General features: G+C 44.3%; 1 pseudogene; it reads right to left on the bottom strand.

The window, feature by feature from the left end:
• Nucleotides 1–387: 387 nt before the first annotated feature.
• Nucleotides 388–20,738, bottom strand: LOC106613361 (protein phosphatase 1D-like; annotated as a pseudogene).
• Between the last annotated feature and the right edge of the window lie 423 nt (nucleotides 20,739–21,161).

Below are 21,161 nucleotides of genomic sequence, written 5' to 3' on the forward strand. Positions count from 1 at the left end.
GGTGCTTCAACAAAGTACTGAGTAAATGGTCTGAATACTTATGTAAATGTCATAATTCCGTTTTTTATTTTTAATAAATTAGCAAAAATGTCTAAACCTGTTTTTGCTTTGTCATTATGGGGTAGTGTGTGTAGCTTGATGGGGGGGAAACAATTGAATCCATTTTAGAATAAAGCTGTAACATAATAAAATGTGGAAAAAGTCAAGGGGTCTGAATACTTTAGGAATGCACTCTGGTCAAATGTAGTGCACTACTTCTGGAATAGGGTTCAATTTGGGACGCAACCAATACTTTTCCTAAAAACATTATGCACAAAACCATCACAAACAAAATGTTCTGGCAGAATGACACACACCAGTATCTCTTCACCTAAAACATTTAAAATGTTCAATCCAACAAAATAGTTTATTTTTTAAACTAACAAATACAGGCCTACTAGGAAATAAAATAAAAAAATATTAAATCGCCCAGTTAAAATTGCACTTTGGTCTAGAAAAACAACTACATACAGGAAATGATTAATAATTTAACAGTCAGGTAGACCTTTCTTAAAACACCAGTACTGTGATGCCCTGTGAGGACAACAGCTCAAATAATAAACCATTTCAATTGATCACATTATTCATTACACCAAAGTAATATCCATGTAGGTAAATGAAGATGAAGCGTCTGACTGCTTTATAAATAAAACATTGATATCACTCAGATGTCAGCGAGTCGTATATATATCAAGCCTATATCTATATATCTAGCAGTCCTTGTTCAAGTCAATTAAAAGTTCTTATCTAAGACCCCCCCAGTTTTCTAAAAACAAACACAAATGTATATTGACAACTAGCTAGTTTACCACCACCATATTCTGACAGACCACTGCAGACAGCAGAAACCATAGACTCAACTAGAGTGTTTAAATAGCCTACAGTTCATTGTCTGTAGATATTGTTGTTTGGGGGGGGGGGATAAATTCAGTAAAAAGTAAAGAAAATAAATAGGTTAAGCGTTGCAGTTACAGGTAATGACCACCAGGTGTCATGTGATCTCATCTGGGAACAGCAACATCCTGACTGACCTATATTATACAGTTCACCTTGTCCAACTATTAATCAGTTAATTAGTTCACTGGTTTAAACTGTAACAGCACCTTTCAGTTTGGGACGATCTCATTCAATATGTGAAGAAATAACAGAACACACAATAGAAGAAAAAAAAAAAAAAACATTTAAATCCAATGTAAATCCAGGATGGGCATAGAAACCATAAAGGATAGGAGGATTAAATGCTATGATAAATATCAAGATTATTAGGACAAAGTGAATTTAGGAAATATATTGATTTGAAAATCTAATAAATGGTAGGGTTTCCTCGTCTACAGCTTCTACAATAGTAAAATAAAACAATGTATAAAAATATATTGCTTTACGTAACATGTACTTATCAATGAACCCACGTCAAGATTTGCAGAATATTTACAGATTGGATAAATTCATACTTTGGGTGATTTTTCTGTCCCCAAACCGCCAAAAGAGAAAGAAAAGAAAGATTTAGTCACGACATAATGAGTGAGAGATATCTTGTGCACTTTCACACGTTACCATCACCCAGACGCAGTATTCCGAAGTCCTTTTCGAAGTGCCCGTCGACCCCAAATGTTGTGCTTGTTTTGGGGGAATCTCGGTATGTGTTACAAGAGCTGTTTTGAAAATGTTACCCCCTTTCTTTGCATCACAGTTACTTACGTGGGTTAAAAATGACTACACGACTCTCCACCATCCCAGGGAACAGAGTAAGACGAAAGATAACAGAGGACAAGTGAAGAGAGTGTACATAACACAATACCAATACGTAATCCATCAATATGACTAGTAGGTGTCACCAAGCAGAGAGATCACCATCCTGAAAGTGACCGGTCTCTCAGTCAGTAGTCATTTGTAAAAGTTTGTGGAAGAGGCAGAATGTTATTGTCTGTCTTGTGTCCCTGTTAGTCCGTCTGTAGAGTGTGTGTGTGTGTGTGTGTGTCTCTCAGCACACACACACGGTGGCCTTGCCGTGTTGCTGCTGGAAGAGCGTCGGGGTGGGGGGCGGAGTCAGAGACTGCTTCTGGTCCTTTCCTCCACCGCTTTTTGGCCCCGCCCCCGTTCCCTCGCCATTCTTCCGCCGCGTCCTCTTGGCGGACGGGACGGGGTTGGGTGACGTGTCATCCTGAGTCCGTTTGCCGCCGATGGGCCGCCTGGCGGTGACATCACTAAGCTCCTCCCCAAGGGCGGAGCTGTCTGTCGTCAGGGGAAAACCTGTGCGGGAGTCGTCCGAGTCGGAGAGGGGCGGGCCGAAGGGATCTGATAGGGCCAGGACGTACAGGCTGCTCCCTGATAGGCCGTGTCCACGCTCCAGGGTCGGAAGGAGCTCACACACAGCAGACGACATGTCCATGTCTGGAACCTAGAGAGAGAGAGGGGGAGAGAGAGAGAGAGAGAGAGAGATAGAGGGAGAGAGAGAGAGGGGGGACAGAGAGAGAGAGAGAGAGACAGAGACAGAGAGGGGGGGAGAGGGAGGGAGAGAGAGAGACAGAGCAAGAGAGAGACCGAGACAGAGGGACAGAAGGGGACAGAGGGAGAGAGAGAGGGGGACAGAGGGAGAGAGAGACAGGGGGGGACAGAGAGGGACAGAGCGAGAGAGAAGGGGACAGAGCGAGAGAGAAGGGGACAGAGGCAGAGAGAGACAAAGCGAGAGAGAGGGAGAGAGAGGGACAGAGGGAGAGAGAGAGAGCGAGAGAGAGACAGAGAGAGAGGGGGGGGACAGAGCGAGAGAGAAGGGGACAGAGCGAGAGAGACAAGAGGTATTTCAGACAGTACTAATATAGTAATGAAGTAGTAATTATGATTTAGCCCAAATAGCACACTATTTTCCACAGTGCACTATATAGGGAATAGAGTACCATTTTGGACACACAACCTTAATAGTCCCTCTGCTCTGTACCTTGATGGGTGAGGTGTTGGAGTCCGATGCGGGGCCACAGTGCTGTCCTTCGGCCAGGTTCAGCAGTACCTCCTCATGGTGGAGGGGCTCCTGAGGGACACCCGGCTCCTGCAGGGCGATCACGATAGCCGACGTGTTGTCCGCGCGCAGCATCCTCTGGCGCCACCGCAGGAGGGCGTGGCTCACCAGCTGGCGAGCGCTGGACACCCCGCAAGGCGCCTAGAAGGAGGGAGGGGGTTTGTTTACAGTAGTTTTGTGATTTTATTTATTTATCATCATGTCGGGTCATACAATAAATGAATTAAATCAGACGCGGCTGCACACACAAGCCTCAGTGTCCCGGTTTGAAAACTCCTAGTCCGTGTTCAGCGGGGAGAAAAAAAAACTCTAAACAGAGTGATACCTAAACCAATAAAAAAACAGATGTTTTTTTTGTTTTCCGTTGCAAAATGTTTTGTCCTACTGAACAGCACACTGACGTTTAGCATCACAACTCACCATGGCCTCATCGTTGTCCTGGCACATGGAGACGGCGTCCTGGGGGGGCACCATGTTCCACAGCCCGTCACTGCCCAGGATGATGTAACGGTGTTTATGGGGGTCGAGGGTCAGAACACAGGTGTCTGGCTCCGGGGACACTACAAACTCTCCGCTGTAGAAGTCATAGCTCCACAGGTCGCCTACAGGGACAGAATATAATGAAATCAAATGTTCCTCATCTCACAAGGGAACGCAGGATAACAAACGGAAAGGAGAAGTAGAGGGGGTTTTACACACATCCACAATAATTTACAGTAACTGGACAAAAAGAAGATGAAATGCCTCGTTGCCCGTCTTGCTGTTAACCAACTGCCTCGTTGCCCGTCTTGCCGTTCCCAACTGCCTCGTTGCCCGTCTTTCTGTACCCAACTGCCTCGTTGCCCGTCTTGCTGTACCCAACTGCCTCGTTGCCCGTCTTGCTGTACCCAACTGCCTCGTTGCCCGTCTTGCTGTTCCCAACTGCCTCGTTGCCCATGATGCTGTTCCCAACTGCCTCGTTGCCCGTCTTGCTGTACCCAACTGCCTCGTTGCCCGTCTTGCTGTTAACCAACTGCCTCGTTGCCCGTCTTGCTGTACCCAACTGCCTCGTTGCCCGTCTTGCTGTTCCCAACTGCCTCGTTGCCCGTCTTGCTGTACCCAACTGCCTTGTTGCCCGTCTTGCTGCTCAAAAAAATAGTTATATATGGGCTCTTTATGTCTGGGAAGAGCAAAACAGTGAACATTGAGCATCCCCTATGGAAAATAGTGAGCATCCCCTATGGAAAATAGTGAGCATCCCCTATGGAAAATAGTGAGCATCCCCTATGGAAAATAGTGAGCATCCCCTATGGAAAATAGTGAGCATCCCCCATGGAAAGAAGCATACCTGTGAAACCGACTCTGAGAAACAAGGGAATTTATGTCAAGGGTAGTGTAGTGCAGTGCTTCACTTTGCTTCCAAACCAGTGTATTAAGATGGCTGGGCCTGGCTCTCCAGTGGCTGGGCCTGGCTCCCCAGTGGCTGGGCCTGGCTCCCCAGTGGGTGGGCCTGACCTGGCTCCCCAGTGGCTGGGCCTGACCTGGCTCCCCAGTGGCTGGGCCTGACCTGGCTCCCCAGTGGCTGGGCCTGACCTGGCTCCCCAGTGGCTGGGCCTGACCTGGCTCCCCAGTGGGTGGGCCTATTCCCAGTCATGTGAAATCCATAGATTAGGGCATAAGGAATTTATTTCAATAGACTGATTTCCTTATATGAACTGTAACTCAGTAAAATCATTGAAATTGTTGCATGTTGTGTTTACATTTTTGTTCAGTATATCCAGCACTTTCTTTTTAGTTCTACAGACTTTAAATGACACAACTAACCTTTGCTATGACTCAAACGGATGCCTACAAAAAATTATAATAACGCAGATAATAACAATACCAATAGATGTATTTTATACAGCGCTTTCCATTAAAAAGATTTAGATGGAAGGCTGGGTGAAAAGGAAAACGGGGCAGCATTGAAGAAAAATAACTGATAATTGATCGCATGCTGCAAGAATGAATACACTTCATTGATTATTGAATGTTATGATGAACACAGCTTTGTATAACCAACCAGGGTTGCCTAGGTTACTTTCTAAATGTAATCCATTAGTTACTAGTTACCTGTTCCAAAAATGTAATCAGTAAAGTAACTTTTGGATTACCCCAAACTCAGTAACATAATCTGATTACATTCCGTTACTTTTAGATTACTTTCCCTTTAAGAGGCATGAGAAGAAGACAAACGTGTATATTACCAATTGAACGACATCTATTGCAGGATAAATCAATGTTAGAGTTTACATAGCTGGCCATATATAGATGTTAAATATTACTTTATGGGTTGGTTATGTAGACTTCTTCTAACCCATTACTTTCTACTACATATAATAATACGATTAAATTATATATCTTTACATTGAAAACCAAAGTCTATCAGAATTCCAGTCTTTCCAATAAATGTTATACCCCTTGATCTTCAAGTGGTATATATATTCGGCGCACGTGACAAATAAACTTTGATTTGAATAGGACTTAGAAATCTGGAAGTATTAGCCTAATAGTTTTATCTGAATATGACCCCAAAACTAAGGTCTTATTAGCCAGCCTTACTCTGTTGTTTATGATTGTGTTGTCATGGAGGACTGATCGGGCTCATTGATTCCGGTTGAAAAATAAATGCTGTGCTCATGGAATGGCCTGCTTTGAGCACTACTGAAAAGGGCTATTTACAGGTGATAAATGATTTGCTAAAGGCCTATTGTTTACCTTTTATAGTCAGTTTTACTTCTAAACAACTGCCTTTTATCAAGATTATCTAAAGGGCAAATCCACAGATGAAACAATAACAAAATGGCTGCCCCGCCTCTGTTTTGGTAAAAAACTGAGAGATGGGGCCTTTAGAAATGTAACCACTCTCAGATTAACAGACAGAGTTATGGATGCAAGGACTGACCTTCCATGATATTAAATGATGGTTTTAACCATATTATGAGGCTATATTAGTGTGTGTTTACAAAAATTGGAGTAAAACTAGTTGATATGTTGGGTTCTGATGGAGTGTGACAGTTGAACTGAGCTCCTGAGGCATTTACAAGTTAAATTCTTCAACACATTTTGGGGAATATTCAGAGAAATTTTCAGGAATATATGTGCAAATGAATATTAATACCATTTAAATGTAGATGTTTTTTTGCATTGGATATATTTACCATATCATATGGAGACAGAAACATAAACCTTTTACCTTATCATAAGTAGACATAATTGCAAATGATTAAATCCTTCCAATATATATATATATATATATATATATATTTTTTTTTTTAAACTATTCAGTTACAAATTTAACTTTAATTAAATGAGTTGACTCTTCACATGGGCTTTATTTAAATGAGTTGACTCTTCACATGGGCTTTAATTAAATGAGTTGACTCTTCACATGGGCTTTAATTAAATGAGTTGACTCTTCACATGGGCTTTAATTAAATGAGTTGACTCTTCACATGGGCTTTAATTAAATGAGTTGACTCTTCACATGGGCTTTAATTAAATGAGTTGACTCGTCACATGGGCTTTAATTAAATGAGTTGACTCTTCACATGGGCTTTAATTAAATGAGTTGACACTTCACATGGGCTTTAATTAAATGAGTTGACACTTCACATGGGCTTTAATTAAATGAGTTGACTCTTCACATGGGCTTTAATTAAATGAGTTGACTCTTCACATGGGCTTTAATTAAATGAGTTGACTCTTCACATGGGCTTTAATTAAATGAGTTGACTCTTCACATGGGCTTTAATTAAATGAGTTGACTCTTCACATGGGCTTTAATTAAATGAGTTGACTCTTCACATGGGCTTTAATTAAATGAGTTGACACTTCACATGGGCTTTAATTAAATGAGTTGACTCTTCACATGGGCTTTAATTAAATGAGTTGACTCTTCACATGGGCTTTAATTAAATGAGTTGACTCTTCACATGGGCTTTAATTAAATGAGTTGACTCTTCACATGGGCTTTAATTAAATGAGTTGACTCTTCACATGGGCTTTAATTAAATGAGTTGACTCTTCACATGGGCTTTAATTAAATGAGTTGACTCTTCACATGGGATGATTTCACTGAACAACAAAAGAAAGGGAATATTGAATGATCCCCAATGATCCATCACATCTCCCATCTGTAAAATGATAGTTTCTGGACTAAAGCTTTGGTTGTCTTCCTCTCAGGTTTCCATGTCTTCTACCTGGACCTCCTCAATGTCCACCCCTTGAACATCAGACTCTGAGGCCTCATCTTCACTGTCACATTCCAACCTTGTTGAGGTTGGCTCGTTGTCAGGCTCAAAAGCCTCAAATTTGCCTGGATCGCCACCAATTTTTCAACCCTTGTATTGGTCAGCCTGTTGCGTGCTTTGGTGTGTGTTCCCAAACAAGGACCAGTTGCGCTCTGAGGCGGCTGATGTTGGTGGGATTTGGAGGATGATGGAGGCAACAGGGGAAAGAGCCTCAGATCCACAAAGTCCCTTCCACCAGGTGGCTGATGAGATATGTTGGCACGACTGCCATACCGCATCTCCATCCCAAAGCCCTTGCTTGGAAGTGTACTTCGCCAGACTGTCAAGAACTTTTCCCTCATCCAGGCCAAGGTGGCGAGACACAGTAGTGATGACACCATAGGCCTTGTTGATCTCTGCACCAGACAGGATGCTCTTGCTAGCATACTTGGGGTCCATGGAGAATAAGAGCACCTCCTCCCAGCTTCCCACTGCACTGAGGCTAGGAAACACTTACCACTGATAAATCCAAGATAATCGAGAATTTCAAAAGCATCTCTCTACGGCTGGCCATGCTTTCCACCTGGCTACCCCAACCCCGGCCAACAGCTCTGCACCCCCCCGCAGCAACTGGCCCAAGCCCCACCGCTTCTCCTTCACCCAAATCCAGACAGCTGATGTCCTGAATGAGCTGCAAAATTTGGATCCCTACAAATCAGCTGGGCTAGACAATCTGGACCCTCTCTTCCTAAAATTATCCGCCGCCATTGTTGCAACCCCTATTACTAGTCTGTTCAACCTCACTTTCGTATCATCTGAGATTCCTAAAGATTGGAAAGCTGGTGCGGTCATCCCCCTCTTCAAATGGGGAGACACTCTAGACCCAAACTGTTACAGACCTATATCCATCCTGTTCTGTCTTTCTAAAGTCTTCCAAAGCCAAGTAAACAAACAGATCACCGACCACCGTACTGCCCTGCCCACTTCACTGTCGCTCCAAGCAGAGGAAACTGCAGTTCTGAAATACATCAAAAAGCATGAAGACTTCTGCCTGAAGCCCAAACACACCACAGCGTACATTCTTTAAATTATTTAACCAGGTAGGCCAGTTGAGAACAAGTTCTTTATTTAACCAGGTAGGCCAGTTGAGAACAAGTCCTTTATTTAACCAGGTAGGCCAGTTGAGAACAAGTCCTTTATTTAACCAGGTAGGCTAGTTGAGAACAAGTCCTTTATTTAACCAGGTAGGCCAGTTGAGAACAAGTCCTTTATTTAACCAGGTAGGCTAGTTGAGAACAAGTCCTTTATTTAACCAGGTAGGCCAGTTGAGAACAAGTCCTTTATTTAACCAGGTAGGCCAGTTGAGAACAAGTCCTTTTTTTAACCAGGTAGGCCAGTTGAGAACAAGTCCTTTATTTAACCAGGTGGGCCAGTTGAGAACAAGTTCTCATTTACAACTGCGACCTGGCCAAGATAAAGCAAAGCAGTGCGACACAAATAACAACACAGAGTTACACATGGAATAAACAAACATACAGTCAATAATACAGTAGAAAAAGTCTATATACAGTGTATGCAAATTAAGTAAGGAGGTAAGGCAATAAATAGGCCATAGTGGCGAAGTAATTACAATTTAGCAGATTAACACTGGAGTGATAGATGTGCAGATGAGGATGTGCCAGTAGAAATACTGGTGTGCAAAAGAGCAGAAAAACAAAACAAATATGGGGATGAGGTAGGTAGTTGGTTGGATGGGCTATTTACAGATGGGCTGTGTACAGCTGCAGCGATCGGTAAGCTGCTCTGACAGCTGATGCTTAAAGTCAATAATAAGTAATAAATATCAATATTAAGTGATATCCGTATCGCCGTAGACTACACCACTGCTGTCATGCTTACCTCCAAGCGTTTATTCAAGTTGGATAATATTTGGATGCTGACCAGCAGTCTCACCATTGGAAGACATAACTTGGACTGTAACCTACAAAAACCTATTCCTGCTCTTTTCCCACAATCCATCAAACACATTTGGTGTGTCATCATAGTGGTCTCTGATTGGTGGTAATCATTTGGTGTGTCATCATAGTGGTCTCTGATTGGTGGTAATCATTTGGTGTGTCATCATAGTGGTCTCTGATTGGTGGTAATAATTTGGTGTGTCATCATAGTGGTCTCTGATTGGTGGTAATCATTTGGTGTGTCATCATAGTGGTCTCTGATTGGTGGTAATCATTTGGTGTGTCATCATAGTGGTCTCTGATTGGTGGTAATCATTTGGTGTGTCATCATAGTGGTCTCTGATTGGTGGTAATCATTTGGTGTGTCATCATAGTGGTCTCTGATTGGTGGTAATCATTTGGTGTGTCATCATAGTGGTCTCTGATTGGTGGTAATCATTTGGTGTGTCATCATAGTGGTCTCTGATTGGTGGTAATCATTTGGTGTGTCATCATAGTGGTCTCTGATTGGTGGTAATCATTTGGTGTGTCATCATAGTGGTCTCTGATTGGTGTTCAGACTCACTCAGGTGGAACAAACTTAAACTTGGGCCTTTTTTCAACTCTGATTTGAATGTCATTGAGAAAACAAAGAAGTGTCAAAGATTTTTTTTTTGCAAACATCTTTTCTGAATTCTAAAGTAATCATCGAAGTAATCTAGTTTTTCAAAAGTATCTGGATTAGTTACCGGTTTTTATATAATCCCTTACATGTAACAGATTACATGTAATCCGTTACTCCCCAACCCTGGAACCAAAACATACACATCCTCTGTTCAACAAACACGAACTCGAGAATAAATCGATTGGGGAGCTGCAGTTCACCAACGATATTGTGCTTAAATCACCCTCATGGAAGTCAACCAATGCATTCGTCCAAGAGTCGTTCACAATCTGGCCACAACTAGACCTTGTTTCAAAAACGCATCAAGAAATAATCTTATTTGGATGCCTAGAAAAATCAACAAATGTAAGTCTACGTTGTTTAAAGCACATGTTTACAAGTCTCGGTCACAAATGACAGCTCCAATAAACCCCCTACGGTGAACGAGGATTATAGAATCATAACTCTTTTTGAGTTTTCACTTCATCACTTCATCAAATGTGTCTAAATATGATTTATTTTGACTGAACGAGTCAAAACAGAAACAGATGTCAGTAAAAAGAGCAGAATTCCCCATCACTAAGTGGCTTTAGCCCGGGCAAGTCCAGGGGGGGTTGCCTAGCAACACATGCCTCTGAGTGAGGCGACATCTGTATAATGCAAATAACGTCCATGATTTGGTGAATCTGTTCGGACCGAATAGCCAGTGTGACAGCTCCAACGGCTTTGCAAACAATAAGGTTTCAGGTAATATGGAGAAAGATTAACAAAATAAATCAAACTATTTCCATGTGGAGCTTTAAGACAACAACAACATACCCAGAGCTCTGGCCACAGCCAGGAAAGGGATCTGGTCGATGACAGTGCTCCTCCGGACGGGGCCGTTATGGGTTAACCTGGGTCTCTTCCACACCACCCTGTTCACACCAGACTTCTTTATCACACTGGAGAAAGGAGGGAGACAGACAGGACAGTTATCTCACTGGAGAAAGGAGGGAGAGAGACAGACAGGACAGTTATCTCACTGGAGAAAGGAGGGAGAGAGACAGACAGGACAGTTATCACACTGGAGAAAGGAGGGAGACAGACAGGACAGTTATCTCACTGGAGAAAGGAGGGAGAGAGACAGACAGGACAGTTATCTCACTGGAGAAAGGAGGGAGAGAGACAGACAGGACAGTTATCTCACTGGAGAAAGGAGGGAGAGAGACAGACAGGACAGTTATCTCACTGGAGAAAGGAGGGAGAGAGACAGACAGGACAGTTATCTCACTGGAGAAAGGAGGGAGAGACAGACAGGAGAGTTATCGCACTGGACATAGGAGGGAGAGACAGACAGGAGAGAGACAGGACAGTTATCTCACTGGACATAGGAGGGAGAGACAGACAGGACAGTTCTCACTGGACATAGGAGGGAGAGAGACAGACAGGAGAGAGACAGGACAGTTATCACACTGGAGAAAGGAGGGAGAGAGACAGACAGGACAGTTATCTCACTGGACATAGGAGGGAGAGACAGACAGGACAGTTATCTCACTGGAGAAAGGAGGGAGAGACAGACAGGACAGTACTCACTGGACATAGGAGGGAGAGAGACAGACAGGAGAGAGACAGGACAGTTATCTCACTGGAGAAAGGAGGGAGAGAGACAGACAGGAGAGTTATCATAGGCATTTAGTAAGGTAGTGATGAAGAAGTAGCTATGATTTAGCCAGTCAGTGTCACAAAAGGCATTACCTTTATATAGTGTACTACTTGTGACCAGGCTCTAGATAAGGAATAGGGAGTTACTTGGGACGCACATTTTACAAAATGTTCAATAAACCATTAACACGTCTTATTATTAGTTGTAGCATAAAAATGTTCCAAAATGACTTGCTCAATAACCTACATTTATTTCCAAGTGGCTGGTTGATATAGTAACTCTTATGGTATGTGACCAGCACAATATATTGGCAGTAAACTGCTGCGATGCTGATGACTTGTCTTAGCAAGAAACTTAAAGTCACTGGGGGGAAGAAAAAAAATCACTCAAAGCTCACTTGCTCTGTGGGCATCACTGGCTTCATCCCAAATAGTACCCCAATTCCCCGTAGTGCACTACTTATCCCTCTAGTCTAGTTACCCAGTCAGTTCTACAGTAGTCTGTCCATCCCTCTAGTCTAGTTACCCAGTCAGTTCTACAGTAGTCTGTCCATCCCTCTAGTCTGGTTGCCCAGTCAGTTCTACAGTAGTCTGTCCATCCCTCTAGTCTAGTTACCCAGTCAGTTCTACAGTAGTCTGTCCATCCCTCTAGTCACCCAGTCAGTTCTACAGTAGTCTGTCCATCCCTCTAGTCTAGTTACCCAGTCAGTTCTACAGTAGTCTGTCCATCCCTCTAGTCTGGTTGCCCAGTCAGTTCTACAGTAGTCTGTCCATCCCTCTAGTCTAGTTACCCAGTCAGTTCTACAGTAGTCTGTCCATCCCTCTAGTCTAGTTACCCAGTCAGTTCTACAGTAGTCTGTCCATCCCTCTAGTCTAGTTACCCAGTCAGTTCTACTGTAGTCTGTCCATCCCTCTAGTCTAGTTACCCAGTCAGTTCTACAGTAGTCTGTCCATCCCTCTAGTCTAGTTACCCAGTCAGTTCTACAGTAGTCTGTCCATCCCTCTAGTCTAGTTACCCAGTCAGTTCTACAGTAGTCTGTCCATCCCTCTAGTCTGGTTACCCAGTCAGTTCTACAGTAGTCTGTCCATCCCTCTAGTCTGGTTACCCAGTCAGTTCTACAGTAGTCTGTCCATCCCTCTAGTCTAGTTACCCAGTCAGTTCTACAGTAGTCTGTCCATCCCTCTAGTCTAGTTACCCAGTCAGTTCTACAGTAGTCTGTCCATCCCTCTAGTCTAGTTACCCAGTCAGTTCTACAGTAGTCTGTCCATCCCTCTAGTTACCCAGTCAGTTCTACAGTAGTCTGTCCATCCCTCTAGTCTAGTTACCCAGTCAGTTCTACAGTAGTCTGTCCATCCCTCTAGTCTAGTTACCCAGTCAGTTCTACAGTAGTCTGTCCATCCCTCTAGTCTAGTTACCCAGTCAGTTCTACAGTAGTCTGTCCATCCCTCTAGTCTAGTTACCCAGTCAGTTCTACAGTAGTCTGTCCATCCCTCTAGTCTGGTTACCCAGTCAGTTCTACAGTAGTCTGTCCATCCCTCTAGTCTAGTTACCCAGTCAGTTCTACAGTAGTCTGTCCATCCCTCTAGTCTAGTTACCCAGTCAGTTCTACAGTAGTCTGTCCATCCCTCTAGTCTAGTTACCCAGTCAGTTCTACAGTAGTCTGTCCATCCCTCTAGTCTAGTTACCCAGTCAGTTCTACAGTAGTCTGTCCATCCCTCTAGTCTAGTTACCCAGTCAGTTCTACAGTAGTCTGTCCATCCCTCTAGTCTGGTTGCCCAGTCAGTTCTACAGTAGTCTGTCCATCCCTCTAGTCTAGTTACCCAGTCAGTTCTACAGTAGTCTGTCCATCCCTCTAGTCACCCAGTCAGTTCTACAGTAGTCTGTCCATCCCTCTAGTTACCCAGTCAGTTCTACAGTAGTCTGTCCATCCCTCTAGTCTAGTTACCCAGTCAGTTCTACAGTAGTCTGTCCATCCCTCTAGTCTAGTTACCCAGTCAGTTCTACAGTAGTCTGTCCATCCCTCTAGTCTAGTTACCCAGTCAGTTCTACAGTAGTCTGTCCATCCCTCTAGTCTGGTTACCCAGTCAGTTCTACAGTAGTCTGTCCATCCCTCTAGTCTAGTTACCCAGTCAGTTCTACAGTAGTCTGTCCATCCCTCTAGTCTAGTTACCCAGTCAGTTCTACAGTAGTCTGTCCATCCCTCTAGTCTAGTTACCCAGTCAGTTCTACAGTAGTCTGTCCATCCCTCTAGTTACCCAGTCAGTTCTACAGTAGTCTGTCCATCCCTCTAGTCTGGTTACCCAGTCAGTTCTACAGTAGTCTGTCCATCCCTCTAGTCTAGTTACCCAGTCAGTTCTACAGTAGTCTGTCCATCCCTCTAGTCTAGTTACCCAGTCAGTTCTACAGTATTCTGTCCATCCCTCTAGTTACCCAGTCAGTTCTACAGTAGTCTGTCCATCCCTCTAGTCTAGTTACCCAGTCAGTTCTACAGTAGTCTGTCCATCCCTCTAGTCTAGTTACCCAGTCAGTTCTACAGTATTCTGTCCATCCCTCTAGTTACCCAGTCAGTTCTACAGTAGTCTGTCCATCCCTCTAGTCTAGTTACCCAGTCAGTTCTACAGTAGTCTGTCCATCCCTCTAGTCTGGTCCCCGAGTCAGTTCTACAGTAGTCTGTCCATCCCTCTAGTCTGGTTACCCAGTCAGTTCTACAGTAGTCTGTCCATCCCTCTAGTCTAGTTACCCAGTCAGTTCTACAGTAGTCTGTCCATCCCTCTAGTCTGGTCCCCGAGTCAGTTAGGAGTTTTTCTGTTGTTTCCCACCAAGCAGGCATAGATGCTTCATCTGACTGAGTTTGCATTAGAATAGACAATGTTGTTACCACCCAAAGCAGAGAAGAGTTTAATTCGCTATTGAGAGAGAGAGAGAGAGAGAGACATGCTTTTTGGCACAAACCCATTCTCTTGTCATAGGGGCTGTTGTTTTGGATGCACAGTCACGAGGGTACGGGTGTTGGGAGCCCTTGTACAGTATTATGTGTAAGGCTAGTCTGTCAGACAGACTAAACATGACAATGTTTTATTTAGTTATTTATTTATTTCACCTTTATTTAACCAGGTAGGCAAGTTGAGAACAAGTCCTCATTTACAACTGTGACCTGGCCAAGATAAAGCAAAGCAGTTCGACAACATACAACAACACAGAGTTACACATGGAGTAAAACAAACATACAGTCAATAATACAATAGAAAAATAAGTCTATATACAATGTGAGCAAATGATGTGAGATAAGGGAGGTAAAGGCAAAAAAGTCCATGGTGGCAAAGTAAATACAATATAGCAAGTAAAACACTGGAATGGTAGATTTGACAGTAGAAGAAAGTGCAAAGTAGAAATAATGGGGTGCAAAGGAGCTAAATAAATAAATACAGTATATATATAATAATGTGGAGTTGGCTGGCTAGACAACTAACCCAGTAGGGTAGTATGCATCGGTAAGTCTTACCTGCCCCCACAGCCCTTCGATGCCCTCCAGGGTAGTATGCATCAGTAAGTCTTACCTGCCCCCCAGCCCTTCGATGCCCTCCAGGGTAGTATGCATCAGTAAGTCTTACCTGCCCCCACAGCCCTTCGATGCCCTCCAGGGTAGTATGCATCAGTAAGTCTTACCTGCCCCCACAGCCCTTCGATGCCCTCCAGGGTAGTATGCATCAGTAAGTCTTACCTGCCCCCACAGCCCTTCGATGCCCTCCAGGGTAGTATGCATCAGTAAGTCTTACCTGCCCCCACAGCCCTTCGATGCCCTCCAGGGTAGTATGCATCAGTAAGTCTTACCTGCCCCCACAGCCCTTCGATGCCCTCCAGGGTAGTATGCATCAGTAAGTCTTACCTGCCCCCACAGCCCTTCGATGCCCTCCAGGGTAGTATGCATCAGTAAGTCTTACCTGCCCCCACAGCCCTTCGATGCCCTCCAGGGTAGTATGCATCAGTAAGTCTTACCTGCCCCCACAGCCATTCGATGCCCTCCAGGGTAGTATGCATCAGTAAGTCTTACCTGCCCCCAGCCCTTCGATGCCCTCCAGGGTAGTATGCATCAGTAAGTCTTACCAGCCCCCACAGCCCTTCGATGCCCTCCAGGGTAGTATGCATCAGTAAGTCTTACCTGCCCCCACAGCCCTTCGATGCCCTCCAGGGTAGTATGCATCAGTAAGTCTTACCTGCCCCCCAGCCCTTCGATGCGCTCCCTCTCCTTGGGAAGCTCAGGCTTGTGGTCCTGTGTAACCTCCACAGCCCTGATGAACTGGTCAGAGGGGGTCATCCTGGACCCCCAGCACTATGGCAGAGTCTCCTACGTGGGCCACGTACATTCGGTCCCCCGGATTACCACTACACTGGCCGTGGTGCCCGAGGTGCTGGGAAGCCCTGTGAGTGTTTTGGGCCATTCGGCTGCAGAGGGAAGGAAAAGAGAGGGAGGGAGAGAGAGAGAGAGAGGGAGAGAGAGAGAGAGAGAGAGAGAGAGAGAGAGAGAGAGAGAGAGAGAGAGAGAGAGAGAGAGAACATGTTGAACTATTGGAACCTGCACAGCCTTAGAAGTAGCCTTCAGCCTAACCTACTTCCCTGAGGTCCCTGCCTGCAATAATATGGCCCCTGAATATAACAACAGTTAGGAAGGAACTCCTGTTCCCAGAGAGCTACCGTCCTGGAGGTTTTAACTCCAACCCTGTTCCTGTAGAACTACCATCCTGGAGGTTTTAACTCCAACCCTGTTCCTGTAGAACTACCATCCTGTCGGTTTTAACTCCAACCCTGTTCCTGTAGAACTACCATCCTGGAGGTTTTAACTCCAACCCTGTTCCTGTAGAACTACCATCCTGGAGGTTTTAACTCCAACCCTGTTCCTGTAGAACTACCATCCTGGAGGTTTTAACTCCAACCCTGTTCCTGTAGAACTACCATCCTGGAGGTTTTAACTCCAACCCTGTTCCTGGAGAGATACCCTCCTGTAGGTTTTAACTCCAACCCTGTTCCTGTAGAACTACCATCCTGGAGGTTTTAACTCCAACCCTGTTCCTGTAGAACTACCATCCTGGAGGTTTTAACTCCAACCCTGTTCCTGTAGAACTACCATCCTGGAGGTTTTAACTCCAACCCTGTTCCTGGAGAGATACCCTCCTGTAGGTTTTAACTCCAACCCTGTTCCTGTAGAACTACCATCCTGGAGGTTTTAACTCCAACCCTGTTCCTGGAGAGATACCCTCCTGTAGGTTTTAACTCCAACCCTGTTCCTGTAGAACTACCATCCTGGAGGTTTTAACTCCAACCCTGTTCCTGGAGAGCTACAGTCCTGTAGGTTTTAACTCCAACCCTGTTGGAGGGAACGGGATCGGACAGCCCCTGATATAGGGAACGGGATCGGGCAGCCCCTGATATAGGGAACGGGATCGGGCAGCCCCTGATATAGGGAACGGGCAGCCCCTGATATAGGGAACGGGCAGCCCCTGATATAGGGAACGGGCAGCCCCTGATATAGGGAACGGGCAGCCCCTGACATAGGGAACGGGATCGGGCAGCCCCTGACATAGGGAACGGGATCGGGCAGCCCCTGACATAGGGAACGGGATCGGGCAGCCCCTGATATAAGGAAATATGATACCATTTGGGACACATCCATAGACATTTAACAAATAGCCTCGTTGCTACACATTTTTGTTCCAGGTCAACACTAAGCACTAACAAACACATTATTCAACTAATCAACGGCTTGATTTAGTTGATATGTTGAATGAGGTGTGTTTAATACTGGGCGGGAACAAAAATGTGCACATCCTTGGGGTTTCCCAGGACTAGACTAGCCTGCCGTTTGGATGCCCCTTCTGGACAGAGCAGGGGTTCCCCAGCTTTTTCACTCTGGCCTCCCCGTTCCAGCTTTGGGGAACATCCCGCGCCTCCACCTTGTCTATATCTATGGGCACAAGCAATATTCATGACACAAACTGTTCACATCCCTCTGGGTGGCAGACAGAACAACAACAAAAAATAATTCAGGTTTAAAACTTATTTCCAGCAATTCTACACATTTTGTCATGGGGTGCAAAGAACATGTTGCAATTTTAACAGTCATTTTCTTGCAGTTCTATACACTTTGACATGTCTAATGTTTATTCATGTGTTATTTGAGTGACTCAAACATTACAACAACATTTACAGGCTAAAAAACTCAACTAAAAAACGTTAGCTGACGTGTGCTGGTTGATCTGGACATTTCATGTTATAAATATCTCTCTAAGGTCTGTAATGACGGACATGACAAGAGGAACTGATGATGCACTACCCAATTTAGAAATTATACCTTGTACATTCTACTATTACAACTTTCAAGAGTAAGTTTTAAAGCAGTGGCGGTCGGTGACGTTTAAGATAAGGTAGGACGATTATTATTTTTTTAATGAGCACGGCCTTGTTTCTATTACAGCATATTGGATGACTGTCATTTATATTCCGTTCACCCAGTTCAATGTAACGTCGATAGGTTTAGGATACTACATGACACTAATTTTCCCTTCATCGTGAAGTTGCTACAACCTAGTTTATGAAAAGTTTACAACGTCGGTGCACACAGGTCAAGAGAATAATTTGAGTAATCAAGGTGACAGACAGTGACATATTCAATACCTCCTTGTACACACTTACCTGCATCTAGCTGATCTAGGGTGTAATCATTAGTCCAACAGTTGCAAACGAGAGAGTTTCTATTGGACAAATTCAGGTATGTTTATCCCCGTTTCGTTCCATTTAAGAAACGTTTTTCAACAGACTCGGCGTAATGAATACACAAGCAAAAACAGTTCACTTTTATAGCAGCCACATACAAACAGCATGATCATTTTGCTCGTTAATTCCTTCTCGCATCTACTCGTTGTCCTCCGCTCACCTTTTCCCTTCGCTTGTGGACTTCATGTGGACTTCAACACATCAGCGGTTTGTGACCAGGCGGAAAAACTTTTCTCGTTGTCAGAATTTTAGCTAACATCAGTTAACATAGAACTAAGGCGTTATTAAACCTGCTACAATGATGCAGTACAGTGTACAGTCAGCAAGCAGCTTAGCAGTTACACCGGCGGGCCCTGGTGGAAATACATGTATCAAACACAAATGCTTACCTTGACTTGGAAGATTTTCAGTGTTGGATAGCCATACCTAGCTAGCTAACATGGCATCCCTCTCTGTTTGAGCCGGGTGTTTGAGTAGGCTAAATTAGCAAGCTGCAACAAAATATGTCTCTCTCTCGCTTCTCCTTCATTTTTGACCAAATTAATTTGTTTAAAACTGTTCAACTATTGTCTTTCTCTCTCTTTGAGTCAACTACTCGCAACATGTTATGCACTGCCGTGCTCGCTAGCTGTAGATTATGCTTTCAGTACTAGATTCATTCTCTGATCCTTTGATTGGGTGGACAACATGCCACTTCATGCTGCAAGAGCTCCGATAGGATGGAGGACATCCTCCGGAAGTTGTCATAATTACTGTGTAAGTATTTGGAAGGGGGTGAAAGCCATGAGCCTCCTAGGTTTTGTATTGAAGTCAATGTACCCAGAGGAGGACAGAAGCTAGCTGTCCTCCGGCTACACCATGGTGCTACTCTACAGTGTGCTGTTGAGGCTACTGTAGAACTTCATTACAAAACAGTGTGTTTTAATCAATTATTTGGTGACGTGAATATATTTAGTATAGTTTAATATCTTTAATGTTTCACTATTGGTATTTTTATGAAATTCACCGAGGACCCCTTCCACTTCTGATGAGCCTTCAATGGTTGAAAGCCAGATTTAGTAAGGTTGGCGTGCCCCACAGTTTGGAAACCACTGGTGTAGGGCAGACTGTGCACTAGTGGTGACTTGACAGAGCAGTTGAAAGATCCAGAGCAGATCGTTGACGACTGCCCTAAATACAACTGCCCTCACAGCTGATAAACCAAGAGACTAATTCATCAAAAGGATAATAGGGGGATGGGGGACGCAATGGTTTTACAAATCCCAATACATATGATGCGTCTCCTTTACAACCAACATTATCAGAGGTTACATGCTACCTGTCCTTCCTACTACAACAATAAACCCGATTTGGTATAATAACATCGACACCTCTTTCCAAACAAGCAGCTGAACCCATTGTCATCCGTATCGAAGGCAAACAGAAGAGGAAGACCCCATGTAAAAAAGCTCCTTCACAGAGCCCCCGTACACCCGCCTGTCCGTGTGACCTGGTATGCTGGGGGGGTGTTAGATAGGAATGATGGGATGTCTCTTTCTTTACTCTACTTACTGACAGATGTCCAGCAGTGGTAGGTTTATTCTAATAGTCAAGCCAGAGAACCTAAACCACACATTCAGTTACATCGAGCCTGTGGTGGCCATTTCATTCTTAGATAAAATGTACGACATGCGATAACAAATCCCAATATATATATATTTAACTAGACACATGGATGATTGTAACTTACGCAGCTTTTTCCACATGGCATGGTGGCAGGCAACGAAACCTTTACGAATAGCTGCACACACTTCCTCGTCATCCTTGGACCAAAAACCCCCGCTGTTTCTTGATAAATTCCCATAAATAGTCCCGTGCGAACTGCGCTGCCTCTCGGCCTCCGTGGCCATCAAACACCGCGAAGAAAGCCACTGATCGCTGGGTCCGGTTATCGCTCTGGACCGGTGAACTCTCCACTGTGGAAACTGCCAGTGCAGCTGCAGCACAACTTAGGTCCCCATTTTGTACATTTTGTGTCCATGCAACTGTAGTGGAGGCAGATAGAGGCTCGTTGTGTACAGTCCGATCAGGCTGCTCGTTTTCAGGCATAATGTCCACCGTCGAGTTATCCCCTTTGATATCATCATGTTCGTCCGAGTTCAGCTCGTCTTCCCCGGACTCGGGCTCCACTACAACCTCGGTAACGTCCTCCATGTATTTCCTACCTCCCTGGTCGGAGAAAACACTCACTCGCATCAACAAAGTGTTTTCCATGGCCGTAGGGACGTCTTGTTTCAGATGCTGGGTGTTTCTAGTAGCTAAACAAAAAAAAATGCCTAAAAAGTATTTTAAGTGAAGTTTATGGCAGCTTAATGATCAATCAGCCGCTTTTGGTCTTTGTTTATTTCCAAGCCTTGTAGGCATGCCCAGAATCGCATCGACGTCAGAGCTGTATCAACTGGGGGGTAAATAGTGTAAAATACTACAGAGCGCCACCTACAGGATGTGTAAATGCTTCATACACAACGTGTTGACTAACAGTGACAGGCTTGGTTATGGGCCCTTCTCCCTTCCCAACAATGTAGAGAGAAAAATAACTTGGCTATATACACGGAGTACCAGAACCAAGTCCATGTGTAGGGGTACGAGGTAATTGAGGTAGATACAGGACCAGTCAAAAGTTTGGACACACCTACTCATTCCAGGGGTTTTCATGATTTTTTTGTACTATTTTCTACATTGTAGAATAATAGTGAAGACATCAAAACTATGAAATAACACATATGGAATATTTTTCCCCTCAGGAGACTGAAAAGATTTGGCATGTGTCCCCAGATCCTCAAAGATTGTATTTTAATTTAACCTT

The sequence above is a fragment of the Salmo salar genome, chromosome ssa09, assembly GCF_905237065.1.
Source record: "Salmo salar chromosome ssa09, Ssal_v3.1, whole genome shotgun sequence".
In the NCBI taxonomy this organism is placed as follows: Eukaryota; Metazoa; Chordata; class Actinopteri; order Salmoniformes; family Salmonidae; genus Salmo; species Salmo salar.